The sequence below is a fragment of the Drosophila arizonae genome, chromosome 3, assembly GCF_054131065.1.
Source record: "Drosophila arizonae isolate 15081-1271.41 chromosome 3, UAZ_ARI_1.0, whole genome shotgun sequence".
NCBI classification, from domain to species: domain Eukaryota; kingdom Metazoa; phylum Arthropoda; class Insecta; order Diptera; family Drosophilidae; genus Drosophila; species Drosophila arizonae.
In genome coordinates, this window is record NC_142923.1 from 23,376,546 (window position 1) to 23,402,404 (window position 25,859).

Below are 25,859 nucleotides of genomic sequence, written 5' to 3' on the forward strand. Positions count from 1 at the left end.
TTTTTGTCAAGGGTTCCGCTGATTGGTTTGCGCCCCATGCCCATTATTTAGCCCGTCCATGTCCATCTCTGCCATCTTGTTTCCAGCCTCAAAGCGGCCTTTTGTTGTCAAGGTGCGGGTCTTACAAAACACAGTCAATGCCGGTCAGCAGAAAAGTGGCCACAGATATGAGCCCGTCTTTGAAGTGGCAGGCGGCCGGCAGGCCTGGCCAACTTAATGAAGTGGACATATCAGCAGGAGAGATGCCCACAAAAGAGGCGCAGCTTGCCTGCCAATTGATAAACAGTCGAGGGTAAATAGCACAAAGTTCAGCTCGGCTCAGAGCGCCCGGCGATAGCGACTCGATACGGCATTCAAAAGCTGAAAGCTGAGTGCGGTTAAGAAACTGCTCAAAATGTGAAATGAAATAAAGCAAAGATAACGCTGGATGCCAAAGGAGAAAGGGTGAAATTCAAAAGGAAATTAGAACAATATGCGAAAAGAAGCTAAAAAAAAGTTCACAGGGAATACCTCAATCTGAAATTAAATTTGAAAGAAGCAAAAATTGGAGACAAAGTCAAAAAGAGTTTATCGTAAACACCTAAGAGTTAAGACAGAAAATCAAAAACATGCAGCATAATCTGACAAAAATCTTGGGAATAAACAGAATTTCTTTATATGTATGACATTCCTATAGATAAACACATTTATATAAACTTTTCAATTAAGCTTACCTTAACTATTAAACATAATAATATTTTAGTGCATGTAGTATTACCTTCTCAAAATATTTCAGACACAAAATCGCTATATTTATTACAGGAATCCGAAATCTTTGGATTTTAGGAAATAGTTATACTATGATTAAAAATTATACATTTTAAATACAATTTATATTGAGTTAATTTCAAATATATTAAATAATAATGTATAATTCTTTTTAATTTAAATAAATTTACATTTAATTAAAAATATTATTCAATTTAATGTTAAGTCTAAAATTAATGGTTAATTTATAATAACTAAAGTATTACTAGGAGAAAAGATTTTCTACGACAATTGATGAAAATCGTAGTGTAAAAGTGTGATCTGTTTAGTAAGTTAAAATAATATAAGAGTAAGAGAAGAGAGAGAGGAGAGATAGAGAGAGAGAGAGAGAGAGAGAATAATGAGATAGAGAGAGATATATATAATATAATATTAATATAAATAGATGATATTATATTATATTATATTATTTTAACTTAAATTATATATATATATATATATATATATATATAATATATATATATATATATATAAATAGATATTATTAATATATAGTATATTTATTTTATTATATATATATATATATATATATATATTATAGCACAATTAATTAATTGTAGTTCACAATTTTATTATTCACTTTAATGTGAAATAAAAAAATATATACAAAATATATTATGCAAAAGAAAAAAATATATATATATTAAAAGAAATATATATAAAATATTTTAAAATTTATAGTTTTGTTTAATTTCAGTTAATATAAATGTAACTAATTTTAAATTAGTTAAAAATTTTATAATTTTATTTTCTTTTTAAATTTGAGTAAGTTAACATTTTTTAATTAAATCATAAACTTTATTCGATAATGAAGACCACTCATAAAATCTGAATTTATACGCACAGACACACAGGACTGGTTCGACTCAGCTCGTTTTCCTAATCAGGAATATACATACTTGCTGGGTCTGCCACGCCTCCCTCTGCCAGTAACATGCACTCTCATAATCCCAACATACCCAAAAGCCCATTAAGAATTGCTTCAGGGTATACAAAAAGAAATAAAAGAAAGTGTAATTTCGTTATCGGGCGATCTATACATATGACACACTTGCCAGACTCTGGCAGACATTAGTGTCATATTTTACCAAATGCAAGGCGCATGTAGAGCTAAACAAACACAGTCGCAGCTGATAAGCGTGCCCAACTAGTCCATTAGCATTAGCGGTACTAGCGAAGCATGAGCCATCCTTCAAGAGTGTGTCCAACTTGGTTTTGTCCTTGCTCAACGCTGTCCATATCTGCTCGAATGTACAGCAATTTAGCGCAGTGCGTGGCCCGAAATAAATAACCTAAAATGTCGACAGCACATTACACACACACACACCCACAGAGAAAGAGAGAGCGCGCGTGTGAAAGAGAGAGAGAGAGAGAGAGAGAGGCGAAGTAGGTATGGGGACAGTCCTCTAATTATGCAGCGTTGACAAAAACAAAGAGACAAAGGCGCATAGGCGCCAGGACATTTTGTGAAACGACCGACCCGTCGTGGAGCCTTGAAAACTATTAAGAAAACATATTTTTCTTTTGCTTTCGCTATAGAAAATGGCGCACACGGCGCGTTTAACACTAATCATTGTCATTATTATCGCTGGGGGCGCCGCGGCCTGGCTGTGTGCCAGGACTGCGCCGGGACAGGAGTTGGCAGGACCTCGGTTGCTGTACCCATTAAAAATTCATGATCTCAAGTGTGTAGGGGTCGCTTTTGTTAGTTTGGGTGCCATATTTCACATTAGCCGACAGTAGCGTCGCCTTCAAGTGGTTTTTCTCCAGAACAGCCGAACAGTTGCTCGACATGTGGCTCAGTTCCCGAGGCGCGCGCTCTCTCTCTCTCTCTCTCTCTGTATACCTCTCCCTCTCCCTCTCTCTCTATCTCTATTTCGATACTGATCAAAGAATCAATAAAACGCCAATTAACATTAATTTTCACACACACACACAGTCTTACTCGCACCCCTTCCAATCTTTTCCCAACTCATTGTTCAATTTGTCAAATAATGTGAAACGCAGTAAAACAATTGAAAACTCTGCAAAGAGCCGAGCTGCGACCCATGAAATATGAAACTAAGTCTTTGTTTTGTCAGCTCCCTAAACACACAGAGAGAGGGAGAGAGAGAGGGAGGGAGGAAATTTAAAGAAATATATAATTAAAATTTAATGCAGCTATTTGAATTCGAGCCAAGGCAACGTGAGGCGATCAATAAGTAACTAGATGGGGACGCAAGGCATACTCAAGTAAACTATTTAAACATTTGCCTTCTGAGTTTTTCCAACGAAAATTGTCTCCACGCATGCAATGCGCTCTGCAGCTCTGCTCGCCTGCTGCTTCTTCTTCATCTTCTATGCGTGTTTACAGTCGAGCACAATTAAACGACATTTGCCAAGGAGAGCCAAGCAGCAGAAGCAGCGACTGTATGAAGGGAAACATTTAGTCAAAGAATCGTGTTTGATTTCCCCGAAGGGAATAACCACATAGCAACGACAACAATGATGCATGACGACCTAATGGACCAGCTGTGTACTAAAAAGAATCTGTGCAGCACATGCGAACAGGGAAATTTCTCAATTTCTAAACGATATATTTTGACTTGAAGTCAATCAAAGCTAGAAATTCCTTGTAAGACATCTGAGGTGCATGGCAAGATGACAAACAACATAGATGAACTAAAAATACACACTGAGAAATGTTAATAATAAAAGAAGTAACATAGACTAAATACGACGACCTTCAAAATTTGAGAATGAAAACTCAATGAATGAAGAAACTTTTTTGGGCACACATCTATAGCTATTGCTATTGTCAACAATAGTGAGTCAGAAGATGTTTTATTATTCAGCTGTTAAAATATTTAACAAGCTTCGCTACCTTAGCTTGAATCGACGCATAAATTTACCCGAATTCACAGCGATAGAAACTATGCTTCACTGGAGAGCGGGAAAGAGAACCTGGACATCTCTGTCTTCTCTAGGTCATAAGCATTATATGTTTTAACACTTAGTCGTGAGCTAGGTTTATTTAAAAACAAGTTTGCTCTATGCATTTTTATATATAATTATTTTTTTCTGGTTAAGGCAAATGAGGTCTTCAGTCAGCTGGATTTGCTGCCGACTAAAGAGCTTCCTCTTTCGTGGTGCCACTTTTCGGTATTCCCTCATTAAACTGGAACCTGTGTAGGGCTCTTGCAGGGGCTTATCGTTCGCGTTCCTCTCTTAAAGTTTCTATTTTCGCGAGAGTTTCTGCTAGGCTGCTCCTTTCTTCTATCCACCTTTAGCAGCTCTATTTAGTGTCGTCTATTGCATTTTCGCAGTAATTGCATTGGAATTCCACAGTTTATCCATTCTATGTGGGAAATTTCCAAAGTTATCTTGATTAGAGAACACTTGTGGCACATAAAGTCGTTTTAAATTCATATATAACAAAAATATAATTTATAAATTTATTTATTTAGAATTAATATCAAATTACTATTAACTTCAAATTATGCACTTTCAACTGGGACTTTCGACTTTTTAAATCAAATTATTAAATTTGTATTATCTGGCGTTTTTATCGATTAAGTATTAAGAATTGTTAGTCAATTTTACTTTTTTGGATTTTATTTAAATTTGAATTTAGCTGTGATTTATTTTTTCTTTTTAATAATTTTTTTTTTTTTTTTTATATATTAAAAAATATAGTAATAATAAAAATAAACTATGTATTCAGGATGACAAATTGTAAGTGAACAGAAAACAAGTTAAGAATATATTATGGTTTATATAACTAGTGTTACAGTAGTGGTATATATTAAGGAACCTTCAAGATATATCATAAATTATGATTTATATAGCTTGTGTTCCGTACACTCCAAAAAAAACTATATACCCATTTAAAGAACCTACCTAAAGAACCTTCAAGATTTGAAATGCCTCTTTTATGGCCTGTAACAATTTTATGTTTATTACTGACAGCTTATCTAAATAGTTATCTAATCAAAATTAATAGCTTTACTCAAATTAAATATAAAGTTAAAAAAAAAAAGTAAGAAACTCTAGAGCTTAGTGTCGATAATCTTGTCTGCTTAGACGGTCGCCCATTTCCGTTCAGTATTGGAATTATTTTAGCTTGCACCGAGCTGTCAATCATGCTGGCAGGCAGCACTCACAGAGACATTCAATACATGCATGACACTTATCCCTCCCCCTCACCCCTACTGCTATCTCTTCCCTGCTGGCAGTAAAAGTCAAGAAAATTAAAAGTGCATGGCAATACAAGATACTCGCACTTCACTCACTCAGTCACAAGGAAATGACAGAGCCAGAGCCAAAGCTAGAGCAAGACTAGAATGCTTGTCAGCTAGGGGCCAAACACCTGCCTAATGTCAGCTGCTGCTGCTGTTGAGGTGAGCGACTGCTTAAATGGACTGACATCAAAAATTCAAATTGAATTGAAAATCGAAAATCGAAGCTACACTAAAAAGATACTTGGCACTGGCTGCCTGGCTGACACATAAGTATTTCCGGCTTGAATAGTCCCACATAGGGCAGATAAGGCATGCCCCAAACGAACAAAAAAAAAAAAAAAAAAAAAAAAAAGAAAAAAAAAACCTGCCATTCACAGCCCATAGCCCAAAGCTCAAAGGCAAACAAATTGCCGAGTGTGATAAAAAATAATGCGAAATCCGTAGACCATAAAGCGTTAACCGTAAACACAATGCCGTATAATAAGTGTGGCTACATTTTCCACTTAATTTATGGCAAATATATGTGGGGGCCATCGATAGAGCTAAATGTGAGTGAAGTGCGAGACGGCTAGGCATTGAACGTGAATTTTTAATAGACTTTTAATAACCGACACAGCGGATTGTTTGGGGCTGATGGCTAAACAGAAAGTGTAATGAACCGCAGCCGCGCATCGTGCAGACATTTTCCAACTGAAAAGCCATTGAAAGGCGTTGCCACTGGGCAAACAATAGCGGCCACCAGCAACAACAACAACAACAGTAAAAAAATGGAATTAAAAAAAATGAAATGAAGCGAACGACAAGGCTAAAGCCGTAGCCAGGACGAGACGATGGCAGACAAACAACAATAAAGATAGAAATCAACGCAGACGTGTGCATAAAATATTAATTATCAGCAGTTTACCAGCAGCAGTAGAAGCAGGAGCAGCAGCAGCAGCAGGAGCAGGAGTCGCGGCAGTAGCTCGACATATTGGCAATGACTCTGAAAAGTCAGGCCACAATGCCAGCAGAGCAAGTAAAAGTGCTGAAGTGCTGGGAGGGACCGACTAGCAGTTACTCTAGCCTCTTCAGTTATATTCCTTCAATGAATGCAACTAATTCAGATTGTCAAGTAAAATAAATATTATTAAAACAAAATATATTAAAAATAAATATACCCAATCTGTGCATATTTGGGAAATTATATAAAAATTAGGGGTGCCTCGATTTCATAATTGTGGAGATTTGTTATTAAGTTATAATTTAACAATCAATATTTTATTAGTTAAGAAAGTTTATTCCTGCAATCAACATAGCACACTGATGTTTCCCATTTCTTATGCTAATGCTATAAAAAAAAATACTAAAAAGGTATTTTTAAAAATATCTATACAAAAATACTGACGAACATACCAAATCGACTTAATAGATTTTACCCAATTCTGATAAAATTTATATCATATTAATTCTCACCAAATTTTTATTTTTATATTTACATACTGTATTTATATTATTTACTTTAATTATTTATTTTGAATTTTTTATTTTATTTATTGATTACATTTAATCTTATTTAATTTATTTATTTTTTATTATTTTATTTATTTTTTAGTTGTTGAATGTATTTATTTTATTTAATTATTTTATTTCTTTTTTATTATTTTATCTATTTATCTATTTTTTTTTTTTAAATTAGTTTTTAATTATTTATTTATATACCGACAAACCAATATACCCTACCTAACGCTTTAAAATGGGTATAACAAGAACTGACTTTGGCAACTGGCAGACGCGACACGCAATAGAAAATGGCAAAACAGTTTGGCAATGGCATTGGCATTGCTTGCTACCAGCTGAAGCTTACAGCAGTCGATGGGTCCGGAGCAGGGAGGGGGAATCCTTAAAATTAGTAAGCTGGCAGTTAGCTTCAGTCCGGGCCTGGCAACAGTTGGCGCCATTGATAACTGACTCCCTCTAACGTGCCAGCTACGTACGTACGTACACACATACAGACATATATATGTATATGATCCATGCAGCTCTGTGGCTTTACTGGGATTTTCTGGCTAGAAAACGGCTAGACAAAAGTGCATTAAACGCAGATGTCTGCATGCAGCGCAGAGCAATAGAAGCCTTCTAAAAGGGTTGCCAGCTGAGGCAGCTGCATTCGAGCAGGCGTGTGGCTAATAGGATATCATTTGATATACAGGGTGCGTGGCAGTGCACTCACTAATTGCACGTGATTTTGATAATCGATGCGATAGGATTGTTGAAATCATGAAAATGAAATGAAAATGGCTGTAAATAAGGGGCACTGTGTCTCAATATAAAATTAAACTAATTGTAGTATGGGATCATATGAGAATATTTTAGAAACTATTATTTATCTCTAAGAATTGATCGACATTGCTTTCTGCTCAACGGCGAACACAAATCGCTCTTCTAATACGCTCTCATAGGGACCAGGGAGCTTCGTATTTGCTCGGCTCAGCTGTGCTCTACATCAGAGTGTTGTAAGGTTACTCTCAACTTATAACTTATATTATGGCTTCTATTATATGTGCTCTATTGGTTCCTCTCTACAAAATATATTCAATATAACTATTTTAAATTAATTTAAATTAATTAATTAGTATGTAAAATAATAATTTATATACATAGAGCCAGCTGCAGTTTTAAACGGCTAAGCTGAGGTAATAAGCCGTATTTAAATATATATAATAAATACAAACTATTGCTAATTTTTTAATAAATAAATAAATAAAATAAAAATATATGATTTGTTTATATGTATGTATATACGCTATGCCATTTGTAGCTTATCTTTGGCTCTAAATTAAGCCGTTGATGCCATAATCAATATTCCATCTAACCCATATGTCATAAACTGCCCAGAAAATATATTATTTTATATATTCTAGAATTATACCATTTTAGAATTATACCATTTTCTTTTATTTTTTTTTCCTTTTTTTTTTTGCTTTTATATATTTTATTGGGATATATTCTTTAGCTTTTCACTTATTTCTAAAACGTTTTAGCCCTGTTTTATTCCATTTATAATGCTTAGTTTCTTTTGCAAAATGCGGCCCAACAGAGTTTGCGGCTGACGATTCTGCCTGTTGCCGTGTCTGTGTCCGTGCCCTGGACCACGCCTCCTCCTGCCTGGTCGCCTGCCTGGTCGGTCCCACCTGGGCGGACGACGCGTTGCCAAAGTGTCGTCGTCATATTCGTAGTCCTCATAGTCTTCAGCAATGCACTCGGCATTGTCAATATTAATGGGATCGAGGCAGTCGACACAGTCCACATTATCGGGCTCCACTGTGCAGGTGACTGCGTCACCCAACGGCAGGTAAGCAACGAAAATTATTGTCACAACGGCGCAGCTAATTATTATAGAATTTGATACCATATTCGCGAATCACTTCTCAAATAGATTAATGAATTTTAGGCACATTGCTGAGTTTATATAGTTTAGCTCAATTGCTGAAAGATTTTGCAATGTTTAGGCAGCTGTCTTGGCATTTGATATTGCCAAATTTTAATAGCGAGCGATTAACTCAAATATATATAAAAAAAAAAAAAAAAAAAAAAAACAAATTGTATTGACATTTCGCTGTTTGTTACGCTTAAATATTTAAGCAGTTGTTTTTATAATTGTTTGCTCTCTAGGAAAGAAGAGGAAGTGATGATTAATATGGGAATGTTTTAATTTTGTTATTGAACTGTTGTGAGGCTTGTTCTCGTTAAATAAAACATTTATTTTTAAGGTAAACTGAATTATAGTGAGCTCAAAAATAAATAAAAAGCTATGTATGTGTTATTATTAAGTTTGGCTGGGAATAATTTGAACAAGATTCTGGCATGAAAGAGATAGGTTTATATTACTTGCTGAATTGTTTATAATATATTTCGCTATATCGAATAATCAATTATTAAGAATATATAATAGTCAGTAATTATATTAATAATAATATTTCAAACTACGGAGCTGTTTTATATGCTCTTACATGGTCTATCATATACTATAGCATATCATGCGTAGCATCTCTACAGCAGAGGGCATTTGTTAAGTATTTGAACTTCAAAGCAACTTTATTTTAATAGAAAATAATTGTAGGAATATTGAACGCCATCAGGTGTAACTCTTACAGAGCTCAAGGAAAAGTTTGCCATCTGTAAAACTAGTTAAATTAAAAGTTGTAGTCAAGCGCGGAGATTATAGCCCGTCTAGCTTATTAAATCATAGAAATTCATCTCACATACGCATCAAGTATTTATATGAGATTATCTCCGAAGCTTTAACAATAACTTTTCACTTTTGTTCACCTTTACTCACTCAGCTCATTTCAAACTTAAGCCAGTTACGACTTAAGCTCTCTAAAAAGCAGGCAATTCATCTGTCTCTCTATGAGCTTAAGCCTGGTATTATATATAAATAAATATCTTATACATATGCATGCATATTCAACAGCCTCTTGCCATATACAAACGTCATTCATCTTTGGCATGGTATTTTTCCATCAGTTTCATTTGTCTTTCACCTAGTTAAGCCTTGTTTTTCTCGTCTCATAACAAGATGCTTAATTAATTTTTGTGCACTGAGCTGGCGGCGTAACTAAGCCACCCACTGAAAGATCCGTCATACAGATCCAAATCATGCGTGAACATTAATTCGATTTGCGCAGATGTGTGCCAATCGACGAAACCGTCAAACTACGTGCACTACGAGCTCAGGACACGGGCGGCAGGACGCAGGACACGGGACACGGGATATGGGACAATGAGGCGGGCGTCGAGAGTCGTCGCTCGTTGGCTTTAATTTCGTCGCATATTGTTGACAACAACAGAGCAGAGAAAATGGTGTGAGTGTTGGCTGAGATATTCAATGAGGGGTTTACAAATATACACACACACATATATTCAGAGAGAATGAGAGAGAGGGAGAGAGAAAGTAGCCCGAGGCACATACGCGTACCTGACAGTCAGCGTTATCTGTAGTGAGTGTCCCCTGTAGCTAGGAATTGTCCACTTGGGTCTCGCTGTGTCACTAATTGTGCACAATATGAAGAGAATACCTGAGTGTGTGTGTGTGTATTTCTGCATGTGTGTGTGTGTGTACCCCGGAGTCCGTGGCCTGCTGTTGACTGGTGGTTGCTGTCGCTGTTGTCTGTTGGTCTGGCTGGTTCTGCTGGTCCAGCCACACCCACCCGCTCTTACCTACCATTCACCCCACGAACCGCTGCCTCACCATCTCTCTCTCTCTCCCTCTCGCCCCCCTCTCAATAGTGCTGCGGCTCTGGTTGACCATTAGCTGCGGAGTTTTTTGCCTTTTGATCTACGCTTCGGTGTGTGAGTGTGTGTAATGCAATTAATGTGATTTTTGGTTGCAAATTAAACGTATTTATCAGCGTTTATCAATTAATTTTCATTTTCATTTACGGTCGACCAGTTCGCCGAGGCTTGACAAATTATCAAACAATGATTAAACATGGCACTTTTAATGCGTTCACATCGACTTTAATTAAATAGAAGTCAGTAAATATATGTGGGCATATATAAATACATACATATGCAGCTGCTTGTAAACGGAAATCATCTCCAGACCAAACATGAATCCATCTGGCAGCTGCCAAAATCGCCACAACTCCCCTAATTCCCCAAAGTAAACAATAAATTGTTTTACATGACACTTATGTACTCTACCTATTTTTCCATTCAATTTCGAAGTGTTCTCTATATGCACTACTCTGCATTTTGGGAGATGTGGTCGGTGCTTATCTAACTTTCCAAAACTTTGAAAAGTGTTAAGATATTTCTTAAATTAAATTAATCAAAAATCATTTACATTTACATTTATTAAGTAAAACGTCGGATTTCTTATTTTACAATATTTTGTAAAAATAAAACTGTATATTCTTTTTAATATATTCTAGTATGTAATATCCTCTAAAAAAAAAAAAAAAAAAAAAAAAAAAAAAAAAAAAAAAAACACACATTTATGAATATTTTTTATCAAATCTCAATTTAAAATATTATATAAGATTTAAAATAATTCTATTATTATAGAAAATTATTTGGGTTTTTATGCTCAGTTTATATTTTTAAGAAATCATTTTGTTTAATTGTGAATAATTTTGTATCAGGGTTGATTTTCAAGTATTATATAAAAAAAATGTATTTTTTATATATTTTAAAATTTTGTTCAATGTTTTATGTTTTATTAAAAAAAAACATTAAATATAAATTATTTAATACATTTCAAGTTTTTAAATAAGCGTTAAAATTTAGAATGTTATTTTTTTAAAATTATTTTTAATGATATATTTAATTTCTGTAAACCAATTTTAAATTTAAAATATTTACAAACATTTGAACAATATTTCAACATTTCACATTTTTAATAATTATTAATAATTAATATCGAATAATTTGCATAGTTATATCAGTTTATTTAGAGCATCTCGCAGTCTAAGCCGATGCATGATTTGCGAGTAGAAATTGTTTTTGGTAATTTATTTGATTTGAACATGACTGTAGGCAACCAGCCACGCCCAACGCCTGTCACCGCCCATCGATCATCCCCGTTGGCCATGCTAATAATGTTTTGTAATTTATTTTCAACATGCTGACAATCGACGCGCATTTCGAGCCGTAAATTTGTCGAATTTGCTATTATTGCTGCATGCAGTTGCTGTGCATGTTATTTTTGCTCTTGTTGTTGTTGTTGTTGTTGCCGTTACACATAATTGATTAAAGGAAATTATATAAAAGGTGCAAACTGCCGCAATTTGATGATGCATTTTGATGGCATTCAGAGGTTTTGCCGGATTTTCATATCAGCCATAGAGCAGAGTGCTAGGGGGAGATATGTATATATATACACATATATATATGAATATTTATATGTACACATACATATGTGTGTATATGTATATGCTCTGTTGTTATATCAGTCTATCTGCTTAGTTGCATGTGCATTTCCATATAATTTTGATCAATTGCAAATGCTATGGAAATCGCATGGAATTAGTTAATCATGCCAACATTTGCAAACATTTGTGATATTTGAAGCTATGCGATATGGAATTTGATATTATAACAGAGTAGTAATTAAATTGGGTACAGTTTTAGCTGAAGGCCATGATATAAACAAATACCTAATTACTATATAGTTAACCTAAGAAACTATTAAACTCATTCAAATTACATGGCCTACTCACTGTGATTAGCCTACCTGTCCTAACTATTACTTCCAATGAAATAAAAATAGATAAATATGAATTTTCCCATGTCTGTGCGGTTTCATAGCGATAGATAGTTGAGATACAGAAATATTTTTTCAGAAGGTTTAATCGATAACTTTTGCATTTATTAAAATTTTAAGAAATATAAATCCAAATATAAAAGAAATTAAATGATACCGAACAAATATTCAACATTAGCTTAGAACGTGAAATGTATATACATACATAATTCTTCCACAGACACACACATACACACATTCAGCAGAACCCAATTAAATTTATTCTACTTTCTCATATTTCAACTGAAATCAATAAAACCAAAAACAAGAATAACAAACAGAGGTACATAAAATCTACAAATCTACAATAAAAAATGAATTAAAATTTGAAAAACAAGCAAACGCGAACAATGTAACCAGAGTATATTGAATAATACTAGATCGGCAAAAAAACAAAAAAAATACCACATGTGTATGCTGATAAGAACACTTGCAAATATTCAATAAATGCAGCCACAGCAATAGCAATAGAAAATTTTAAAGTCTGATCCACACACTACCCAATGCAACTGCATTGCAACCACCAACATTTGCCACGCCCACCCCCACTCCGGGCGCTGGCATGCCACACAGAAGCGATGAGGCAAACACTAAGAGAAGAAGCAGAGAAAAAAAAAAACAAAAAAATTAAATTAAGTTTATTGACATATTGCTAATTAGACAGAACATGACAGCGTATCAAGATTTATAGCGCCCGATAAGCAACGGCAGCAGCAGCCCCCCAACAATGGGACCCGCACAGTGTCCCTACCGCCGCGCACCGCCCCCCTGCCAACCCTAGAGGCGCATCAATGAACGCATTCATTTTAATTGGAGACATGGAAAATATGCCAAACAAAGAACATTGGAGAAAATACATGTACATATAAATACATACATACATATATATATATATATATATATATATACGCTGCTCTCTAGCCAACACATAGAGGAAAGACGAAGCTCTAATTAAATGCACTTGAGAATGCCACAACAACAGCAGATGCAATCGTGTGTGTGTGTATGTGTGTGTGTGTGCCATGGTTCACTGGAATTTATGTTGTGCCCCTCAACTGTCTCGTAAATCTCACAAAAATCCAAAATTTCATCGTCTGCGAAAAAAACGATGTTGAACACAACAACAAGAAAAAAGCGCATAAAATTTTTCAGTTGTCGAACATTTTTGAATTCTCGTTTTCCTTTTTTTATTGTTTTCCTGGGGGCAATATTTACCTTTTAATAATGCTCGGTGTCTAGTCGTCGCCCCGCCATATATGCATCCCACATATTGATAAAGGGAGCAAGCATTTCTCTAGTTCTTGTTGTTGTTGTTGTTGCAACAGTGGTGCCACGCGATAGCAACAAATATTTTCTTTTTTTTTTTTTCATGTAGCTGTAGCTGCACACAAATTGCTGCCGTGTGTCATAAATTCTGAGCAGAGGGAGAGAGAGATAGTGGGAGAGTGGGAGAACGATGGCAAAATAACTGAATCTAACCACTACTGAAAATGAAAATGTACAACATTTTACAGACATAATCGAGTAGATGAATGAATACTCTTTTTTTTGCACAGAGGAATTAATGTTTATCTAGCTTATAATAGTATTCAGAGATTTTGTTTATTTAAAGCTGTTTCGACACAGTTAAATATATCAGAACACGAGTGAAGACGAGATCAAAATATCTGTCGCTTCATTCGTATATTCATAACTTTGTAGATTAATCAAACCTGAACAATAGAACAATTCTGGTAAAAAGGACTGTTATTTTTAATTATTTCAAATTAAACTTAAAATTAAGTTTAGTTTTTTATTAATTCAATATTTTCTACATTATGTGCTTTTGGGTAATAATAAATTAAATTTGTACTCCTTTCATTTATTTCATATCAAATTCAGTTCATTTTAGTTATTGTCATTTAATTCGCTTATTGTTTAGTTTAAGGCAAATTGTAACTTGAATAAAACAATAAAAAAAATCAAAACTATATTTTGTTAAATAAATGAGAGTTTAAAAAATTTTTTAAATTTCTTTAGCGGATAAAAAACCATTTATGTTTGACTTCCTCGCTTAGAAAAATAAAAAAAATTTGATGATTACTGAATACATAGAATTCTTTATATAATGAAGGTGCGATTATATTGAGAGTAGACATGTGCCCATTAAGTTGCCTTCTAAGCAAGCAAATTTAATTTACAAATCTTGTTTAGTTATGCTTCTGACATAATAGACGAAACACAAGGATTATCAGTATAAACAACCGTATAGCTACATAGATAACAACATTTGCTGATTAATGTCGTATCACAGTTTGATAACCATCGTATGTGGCATCTCTGTAGTCGGCATAGGTCTTCCAGCGCTTGGAGCTACCCACTTCTATAAGAGCTGTAGCCAGACGTGTGCCCAGTCCTTTGCCACGCATTGTGGCATCAACATTGATGATGTGCGAGCAGAGCAACTTTTAGATGCCGCAACTCTTGAAGAGATTGGTTTCTCGATTCTGGACATAAATATCTCATTGCGTTCCCAGTGACTTTGTGCCGAGACATCCACTTCTTTGATGTGTTTGCTTATATGTACCACTGAGACTCCGAGCATAAGACAAGACAAAGTCTACATCGACAGCCACCAGACTTGTGCCTTGCTTGATGAGGGAAATGTGATATTCATCGTCCTATTGCTCATTACACATCCTCACATTCCCTCCGCAGCGCACAGCCAGTGGTTCATCCTTATAGATATGGCTACCCATTGCTTGCTTAACGTTCTGATAGTCTCATTCATGATGCATTTGAGTATGCCATTGTTAGTATCTGGTTCCGTTGACATGTTAAATCTCTGAAGTTCATCATGAAACTATTTCAGCCTTGGCCAAACGCAACTAAATGTATTCTGCTTCTTTTTCTTTCTTATCAATTATATATGATACAATTAATAAATACTTTGCTTAGTTATCAGCAACTATAAACGAAAGCTCTGCTTCATCTATCCCCACTCATTTTAATACTTGAAAATAAAAATTTTTCTCCTAACAGGTGCAAATCAAACTCTTTGAAATCGCATAAGTTCATAATAAAGTTTTATAAGTTTTTAAGTATTATTATTAAATACTCTGCTTATTATGTAGAGAAAATGTGATATAAATTGAAAATGAAAAAAAAAAAAAAACAAAATTTAATTTAAAATTCTATTTATTGTTTATTTTAGTTTTTCACATTTATTCATGCTCTTTCATATTATTTATCAAAAATCTGTCGACATTTGGTTCAATATTTGCTTTCTCAATTAAAAGAGTATTCATAAGTATTGACTTCGTCCTCTGGAGATAGCGCAAGTAAAAGATGACCATTCACCACTAGTTATAAACAATTTTGTACAAACAATATCTTCAATTACTATTGCTTCAAATTAACTTCCAAATATATATAAATTTCTTGCATAAATCAAGTTTAAGAATCAAGCCATTTCAACTAATTTTTACTTTTGCTGCACTTAAAACCCTGAAAGCCAAGAATCTCATTTCCACAGCTATAAAATTTAAAAAATAATTCTGTCTGCTTAAATTCCACACGATTATTAATAATACTGACTCTATTTAATGACTTTATTATTATTTTTTGAGTACTAAAAAAGTGCCATAAATTTTATTTATTTATTTATTTTTATTTATTTTTTTTAATTCCAAAAGTATTTATGACTCTGTGGTCTATTAAATATTTACAAGTTTTTTACAAATGCTAGAAGCAGCGTTTCTCAGCTCCTGATGAACTTCATGACATTAGCTAAATACCCCAAAGTCTGTATAGGGCAATAGCCCTGAACCGCACACATTGTCAGCAACGCGTAAACAGCCAGCGATATCCATTGGCCATTGTTTTGACATATTTTCATTATTTTTTGCCGTTCTCTTCTGTTTTTGGCCATAGATATGGCCATGCGATGTGGATATAGTATTATGAGTATTTTGCTACTGCATTTGGTTGGCTTTGTCAACGGCCAACAGACAGAAATGATTGTAAAATTGTCTGGCATCAGCTAAACTATGCATTACGTCTAAAATTGTCTGATGATATCTGCATCTACAGCGGCATTGGACATTGGACATGGGACATTCAAGCGGTACTACTTAATGCATTTTCCGTGTCGTCAGCTATATGCAGCCCTCCTCGAATGCTTCTCTGGCCTTCTCTATACGAACCTGTCGCACAATTAAAACAAGAAATTACATTGATTTATTTGAGTGGTGGACGTTGTAAATTTTCTTAATGCTGCATAAATGTTTAACTGGATGCATTAATAAATAGTTTGCTTGTTTGATATGTGTATAGTTGCTATGCTTACCATATACATATATATTTTCCCAAGCATAATCTGTGAATTGATTTATGTACTTAACACTTTGCCAGCCCCATTCACAATGGAAACAGACCACCAATAAATTATTGAAACTAGCTAGGGGAATGGGCCAGACATTTGACTTCATGTTGTTGCTGCTGCTGTTGTTGCTGTTGTTTATAAAGCGCTTTTTAGTGTCTTAATTTGTGTGTGTTGAATTGTTAAAGTCTGTTGATTGAAGTGTTGATAAAATAGCCGATGGGGCAATACAATGGATAAGAATCAAACGGCAGTTCTCGTCGGATAAGCCGCTAATCTACGGAACTTTTTTTTTTTTGTGGTCTAGTTCCTCGCCACAAACAAAAAAGAGATAAGTTGATTAATTATTGAATCCAGAGAGTGTTTTTATTGAAAGGCATGCTCAATATTATTTTGGGTCGATGAATTTTTTACTCTGAGATAATAGGAATATTAATATAAAGGAAAGATAGACTAATATCTGTAAAAATTTTCATTGTGTGGAAAAGTTAAGCAATTTATCTACATAGTATAAAACCTTGAACGAGAACCTCTTACTTTATTAAATAATTAATATATATATATATATATATATATATATATATATATATATATATATATATATATATATATATATATATATATATATATATATATATATATATATATATATATATATATATATATATAAAATATATATATATATATATAAAATAAATAAATAAAAATTAAAAAAAATTAAATTAAAAACAAATAAAAATTATAATAATAATCACAATGGCAGTTTCCAAAATAATACAAATTTTCTTTTGGATTAAAATTTGATCTTAAGAAAATAAAATTATTAACTATAATTTCATAATATATACAAAAAAAAATAATAATAATAATAATAATAAAAATAAAAAAAATTAAATTAAAAAAAAATAAATAAAAATTATAATAATAATCATAATGGTAGTTTCCAAAATAATACAAATTTTCTTTTGGATTAAAATTTGATCTTAAGAAAATAAAATTATGAACTATAATTTTATAATAATCACTTGTAGTAGAGCTATATTTGAAATTCACATTCTTACTACACAAAGAGATCAAATGAAATTTCTTTTATTTTATCTTTATCTTCAACTATGCCAAAGACATTTTCTTCGTCTTAGTGCCGACTTATATCAGAAGAGATAACACCTTTTTCAGGCCTTACCTCTGCCTTCAAGAGAGTCCGACTCAGAGGGTGATATATCTATTGCATATCTGCTCGACCCTTTGCATCCCAGCTGCATGATTAACTCTTGTTAGACAAGTACTCAGTACTTATCAGGCCGTCACGCTTACCTTTTGTTCAGCTGCTTTGTAAATCTGTCAAAGAATTTGAGAGCATGAAGAGACTGTCAGCTGGTGACATCAATGACTCAATGCATGCTCTGGCCTTTGCTGCAGCTCTTTGCTCAATCGGCTTCTGTAATCTTTTGAAGATCTCACACTCACAGCTCAGGCGACTGATCCGCTTTGGGCGCTGTGTGAAAGGATATTGTTGTATCAAAATAATACCCACAAAGGCAGTGAGGCCTAGCTTATGGCTTAAATCGGTTTAGAGAGACCTTGATGTTTGCATCTAATGCAAAAATCGGAGCGTAGCTGATTCAACAGCTAAATGCAAATCATTTGCAATTAGCAGCCACACGGCAGTCAAGCCAATTAGGACATCGGACATGGAGGGGAGGGGATTAGTATAAAGGCTGACGCACCTTTTGGCTGCTCATGCCAATTCATGCCAATGCCGGGCCAATGTAAACCATGCAAATCCTATAAAGAAACCAACGCCGACTGCGACTGCAGCCAATTTCCGTTTGACGTTGCAAAATGTGTCAACTTTGGCAGGATTACAAAAACTCACACACACGCACCACACATGCCATTCAGGCATGGCAGGACATGCCCCTTTATTAGTTATCCTAGCTGCCTGCCAGCCTACCTGACTGCCTGACTGCCTGACTGCCGGTTTGCCGGTTTGGTTTACTCCGCTTCTCGCATATCCTGCGAGCCGGAAATTTTTCAACGCATATGCCAATTTTGCTGTCAAGTTTTGTGTGCAACTTGTCGATTCTTTGACTCGCAACTTTGATTGCCACACCCCGCATCCACCCAGCCGCCGCACCCTGCACGATGGTGAAGCCAGCACCTGGTGTGGAATTGTCAATCGCTGCATTTGGTGCCAAAGCCCTCAAACGGTTAATTGCAATTTGATTGTGGGAACCGCCTGCAGTTGCCGTTTCTGTTGAAACATCAAAAGTACGCGGAGGGTGCACGGGCCGAGGCCGAGGGCTGATTGAATTATAATTAGTACTTTCAGAGAAGCCAAGGAGCCACTTGGACTTGGCGCTTCGAGGGGCAGGTGTAAGCCATAATAATTGCTTTGGCTAAAATTATGAAGAAATCAATTTGACACTTAATAATTGATTGGCCGTTGCATACTATAGTGGCTATTGCTCGTTAACCTTTGAGTTAAGTTGGCTTGCAGAATCATACTATAATTATATATTCATACATCATGTATAGAGATATGAGGTATATGTAGAGATGTGAGCTTTGTAGAGATATGAGGTATACATATGTAGAGATGTGAGTTTAGCTTAGTTTCTTTGAATAGTTATCCAAACTATTTATCGAATTATAAAAGCAAACTCGACATCCGCGCTGTATATACGGTCATTCAAATTCAAGTCTCTAGCCCTTACACCTTCGGAAATCGACGCGTTCAAACATACGGACAGAAGGACAGCTCGTCGCCCTGATCAAGAATATATATATACTTTGTGGGGTCTGCCACGCCTCCTTCTGCCTGTTATATACATTTCAACAAAACCATTATACCCATGATTTCCCATTGAAAATGGGTTCAGGGTATAACAAAAAATAGTAATTATCATTAATAAATAACATTATCGACATATATCGAGGGAAAATGAAATGAGCTATCGATCTATAATATACACAAATCCTTTTTGCTTACGAGATTGCTATGAACGGTCACACTCAAACGAAGAGTGAGACCATTTAGATTATTGATCCAAAATACATATAATATGCACATGTAAAATCAACGATTTATAACAAGGGAAAATAACATGAATTATCGAACTATTATATACTGAAATAGAACATATTTGGAGTTTCAAACCGCTTATTCTTGGGGGTTACTAGATCATCGCGACGACCTAACTGAAACCAAAAGTCAGACCATATCAAGAGCAGTCTTATTTCCGTAGCAATTTATATTGATATAAGATTCTTAAAATTCACTTTACTTAATTTCAATTCAGAAGGAATTTCCTAAAATCTCGAATATGTTTATAATATGATTATCATTTAACATAAAATTGTAAATCTTCTTGAATAAAATGTTTAAGACAAATATTCAAAAATTCCTTAGTCTCATTATATTGTTTATTATTATATTTCAAACTTTTATACATATATCACATGAAATGCGTTATATTGCCAACTACCTGCTTTCATACCTTTTTTTTAAATCGTGACTCACTTAAAGATTTCATTATTTTATTTTAAAATTTCTTTATATATTAACTATAAACTTTGCTAGCTATATAGAATTTTAATATTGAGAGTCGTTCCTTTCATTTTTTGTTTTTGTTTTTTAATCTCATATAAATATCAAACTTTTTTTTTGTTATCATACAATCTCACCTTCTTTTATATTTCACCTCGGCTCGCAACGAGCTTCTGCTTAGCTCCAATACGAGGGAGCTAAAGGGTAGTCATGAATGGTGAGTCGCGACCCCTTTAGCTGGTGCATCATTAGCATTTGCTGCCACCCGCATCTCCAGCAGCAAGTCAATCCCAGCTGTGCTCTAATTTCCAACCCCTGCCATTCCCAACGATTTCAGCTTACTAAGGTAGCTACAACAACGACAACTGGTGCTCAGGTTCCCCAGCTACCGTTATGAGCGAGCAGAGCTGCTCGGGCCAGCCCAACCCTCAAATCGCAGTCATGGTAATCATTTATCAAACAACAAGCGTAAAATTCAATATTTTTTTTTTCAAGACGTTGCCGTTGAGTTGATGTAGAAAAAAATTAATTAAATTGTGAAATTTTATACCCTAAAGCAAATATTTAATTTAATAACATTATTATGCAGCTCGGGTGGCAAGTGGGCGTGGGCGTGGACATGGACGCACGCACCAGCAGCACGCGGCAGAGCACCAGGTGCCGGGGGTGAGCCATCAAATATGCAATGCCAAAATATGAATTTATATATATGTATACACGAATCCCTCAGGTTGCAGCCGCGCCCAGGATAATAAACCACGCGCGTGTCCTACCAAATGGGTGGCTGGAAAATCGAGTTGTTTTTTTTTTTCTTTCATTTTATTTTGCTTGCGCCAGCCGCTTGGCCGCCTGCCTTGCTAATTGCCAAAAATCATTTTTCAAGCGTGCTGCTGCAGCAGGTCTCCGTCGAGTTTTCATTTATGTATATATATATATATATTTTTTTTTTTTTGCCAAATACTTTACATCCAGTTTCAGTGGCTCTGAGCACGTGGCCATGGCTGCCGGTTCTGGGCTTGGGCTGCTTCAGTTTGGCCTGTAAATTCGCTTAATCAAAAAATAAACAAACTTAATAAGCAGCGTGCGTGGCTTCGTGCCAGCCAGACCCTGTTACACGCCTCGCTGTGGTCGCTTTGATGCACTGCCACGCCCAACGGTGGTGCCGCCCAAAATGGAATGCCACGCTGAATAGCCTTAACCCGGCTCTGCAAAGCAGTGGTACATCCTGGCCTGGGTGTTCTCTTTGTGGGCGCCGTTGCATGCGAATTACTCAAAATTCAACAATGCCAAAAACTGAACAACAGCCCATCGTGCGAGCTTCTGTACGGAATTGTACTCAACTCGTATAAGGTGTGTCTTAACTTGGAGAGTATTTGGGATTCATTAAAGATAAAAATTTTTTTCAAATATTTCTTATTTCTAATATTAACAGTAATTAAAAATGCTTAGAAAAAAAATCAAATCTTTTATATTCAAATTCACTATCAGCATTTACTATATTAATATGATTATTATTATATGTAATATATATTTTTATTATATACATTATTATTATTACTATTTAATATATTATTAGATTCACAAAATAATGTTTTATATATTTGTGTTCTTTACAAAGTATTGTTATATTCTCAAAATATTTTTAAACATTAAAATTTTTTTAAATTAGTTGATTTAAATTAATTTCATTAACTATTTCTTTTCAATTTCATTTTATTTAAATTTTTAACAATTTCTTATAAATTTGTGCCTCAATAATGTTTACCTAGCAGTTTTTTTAACATAATAATTTTATATTTATTTTTTTTATTTTTCATTTCAGAGCATCTCAAAATTTTTATGCAATTTCTTCAGCAATTTATAAACCAATGTGTATTAAATATATTTAAGTTAATTAATAATCAACAACAAATAATGCATCACTACTATTTTAACTGTAAGTAATAAATACTTATTATATTAACGAATTTAGTTATTTTATTTCATTTCATTTTATTTTATATATTATTATTCAAACAAACCCGTCGCATATTAACCTCCTTTATATAAAGCTTTTACGAAATTTTGTTGCAACTCTGTGCAACGTTTGAAAGCGCGCCGAGCCCACATTTTCTCTGTAATTTTTTTTTTTTTTTCCAATAACTCTCGACTATAAATCAAACTACTCGCTCGCTAATACATCCTTCTGTTCATAGAGCCATTGAAAAACCAATACTTCACTAATTGCTAGGCTTAATAGGCATTAAAAGCAATGCCCAGCAGCGGACCTATGTCCAGGGCCCGAACAATGCCCAACTGGGCAGCTCTGCAACTCTGCAGCTGGGCAGCTGCTGTGGGTATTGCTGATGGGGTAAGAGAGAGAAAGAGGGAGCTAAGGAGTGGGAGTGGGAGTGGGCACGGAGGCAGGGCGCAACGCACGCACAGGATAATAAGCGCACGCCAGGATGCTTTTGTACAGTGCCTGGGCAAATAAAATTAGAAATTTTACGTTTTCAAAAGCGACGTTGAATGGGAAACGCGCCTTCTCACTCTGCGCTTTAAATATGAATGCAAAGCGGATAGTATACTCTCCCCCTGACTGACTGCACGGTCGCTGGATGGGTGGGTGTGCTTTGGTTCTTTCTGTGGATTGTGGTGCTCTAGCTGTAGCTATAGCTGTAGCTGTAGCTGGATGATGAAATGTGAGCCACGGCAAATTGCATAGAATGTGTAAAAGTTGCAGTTGCAGCTGCTGCCTGTACCGTTTTGTGCTTAGTTCCAGTTCCATTTCGAATCCCTCTCTATCTATCTCTCTCTCTCCCTCTTTCTCTTTTTCCTCCGTCCTCACACTCCAAGCCCGCTGGTGCCTTGGTGGCCAAACAATTCCATGAAATTAGCTAAAAGTTCTTCTGCTGGGTCTCTAAAAGTGGAAGCCATTTTTAGGCTCAAGCCGCGAGCGATGAATGAGCACAAATTGTATAACAGTTGAGTGGCTAAAAGGACGAAGGGAATTGCAATTGGAATAAGCAAAAGAACGAGAAGAATAACCTAAAGAATAAGAAGAAGCAGCAGCAACGGCATATAACTGCAAAAGCTGTCAAGTTCTCAAGAAGAAGCACGTGAAATGTAAAGCTCACAATTCTATGCCAATTTTAATTGAGTGCAAACGGACAGCGCTGGGCAAGTTAATAAGCTGAAAAGTGGACTTAACGAAGAAGCCAGGCTGGGCTGCCACTTGAGTGGGCGTGTGGGGGTGGAGAGAAAGGGGCGGAAAAGTGGACAGTTGTGGAACAATTGTTGGCAATTAAAAGGTGTGCAATTCGCATCAAGAATAGGCTGAGAAAAAAACTTAAGGCAACGAAGTATCACGAATAAAATTTAAAGACTAAATTTATAGTAAATTAAACTAAATGCCATAGTTAACATTAAATATAAGCTAGAGTATTTAAAATCAAAATTCAATAAATTACGGAGTCTCAAAAAAAAAAAAAAAAAAAAAAAAAAAAAAAAAAAATTCAATAATTATTGGTATATTTATATATTTTCATATAAATATTTCACTAGAATAAATACATTTTATTAAGTGATATTAGTTTGTAGTAAATTAAAATAATTTTAAAATTATATTTTCATATCAAATTTTACACGCTAATTATCACAAATGAGTGTGAATATTAATATTTTACATTATTTTGGTGTCATATTTTGGTGTCATATTTATAAGAAACCAATCGACCCTATCTGGTTCAATATTTGGATTCTCAATTAAAATTTAACGCATCATTCTTTGCTAAGCAAACCCTCACTTTTAGTTAAATTTGCAGTTTTCGGTTCGGCTCTCTGGAAGAGCATGGGTAAAACCCGACCGATAGCCGCTGGTCTTTGTAGTTTGATGAGAGTACATAGCGAGCTAACATGCTATCTGCTCAAACAGAAACTCTGATAAAAATAAATATTTTATTAATAATTATGAGCAAGCTCTTAAAGTTTGTTAACTCATATATGAGATTTTCACTTTTGTTAGAAAGTTTTATAATAACTTTCAAATTTTATATTGGATGCAAAATATCAAATATATTAAAGTTTTTCCCCTTCGATGTCTACTCGATTAGAGATTGTTATTCCATAAGTTTCATTGATCAAATATACAATATAATGTTTGGTAATCAATTTTAGTTTATTTTAATATAAATTCGTTTTTTGTATTTGTTGTCTGAATTCCTAATATTAATTTTTTTTTAAAGGAATAAAATATTTTAGTATTAAGAGTCAAGACAAGTCTGTCTCTCTCTCTCTCTCTCTCTCTCTCTCTATCTCTCTCTATCTGACTCTCTTTTTTCACTATTCTAAATTGTATATATTCAGCAGTATTTATTGCAAAACTCTCAGGGGTAGTCATATATAGGGTAGAGTAAAGTAAAAGAAAATCATTCGACATTAGTTAGTTTGTCTTAATTAGTTTTATTCTTTTTGTTTTTTCTTAGCGAACTTTATTACTTTCATTAAGTTTGACCCAAAAAATGTATTACTAAAATTAATTTGGTTTTAAAACTTGAGAACATCAGATGGAAATTGAAACAGACAACCTCGCAGTCAATTGAAAATCATTTGTGGCACGTGAGAGTAGCCTAAAAATCTGTTGAAACTGCGCGCATCTCACGATTTAAAAATGTCGCCGCGCGAAACTGAAATTGAAATGCAAATTTCAAATGCGAGCAGATATTTTTTTTCTTTCTCTCTCGCTTTTCCTTTTGCTTTTGTTTTTATGCTTTTCTGCTGCCCGTGGCAGCGGATGAAGTGCGTCCGTTTGTGCTGTTGCTCCGCTCGGCTCTAGTCGGAATGCCAGTCACGTCTGGCGATTTGTAATCGAAACGAATCTTATGGTCATGACAGAAGTTTTGAAGTTTGCATAGCAGAGAATCGCCTTCGCAATGAGCGCCTGGAGTTGACAGAGAAACGCAACAGAGTTGAAAGACTTAACTATGCCATGGACAAGCTTCGCTCTAACTCCCTCACTCTCACTGGACTAGTCAAGTGGAAATTGAAGCCAAGTAGGAAAACTAAATAATGAGGAAACATTCGAGGCACAGGCGAAACTGTCACAAATATTTTATAATATTATGCACTTTGAGTATATTAATGTTGCTTTATTCTAAATATTATTTAAAATCAATTCTAGATATTATTTATTATATTTGTCATAATTAACACTTAGATTTTTACTAAAATATATTTGAAATTTCATTTGAGTCCTGGCATAATTATAAAATAATTTTAATTACAATTTGGTTGAGAGCTCATGCAATGATTTCTAATTATGACTTTTAGCTACAATCGTTTCATTCATTTGAAAAGTTCAAGTTTTCAATTAGCTGACGGGCCATTTTCTCACAGTGCCTTCAAGCCGACTACCGACTACCGATTACACCCCTGTCGTACCCTTTAGCCATAGTTTTGGCTTGCCTTTTGTTCTCTCTGCAGCAATGCACATTGAATTCTCGTTTCGATAACAATTAAAAGTTTCGCATTTGAGAAATTAATTTAAAAAAATTACAGAGCAGATCACAAAAACTGTGTGTGTGTGTGTGTGTGTGTGAGTGAGAGAGAATATAGTAAAAGCTGCAGCGAGAGCGAGAGACAACTAGTTGATTCTGCATT

General features: G+C 34.6%; 1 long non-coding RNA gene across 1 annotated transcript in view; it reads left to right on the forward strand.

Moving 5' to 3' along the window:
* Positions 1–8,091: 8,091 nt before the first annotated feature.
* Positions 8,092–25,859, forward strand: part of LOC149269919 (uncharacterized) — a 45,119-nt gene continuing 27,351 nt past the window's right edge. Inside the window, exons 1-2 of the long non-coding RNA XR_016269388.1 lie at positions 8,092–8,358; positions 22,045–22,158. This is a non-coding gene — a long non-coding RNA (uncharacterized LOC149269919). The remainder of the gene's footprint in view (positions 8,359–22,044; positions 22,159–25,859) is intronic.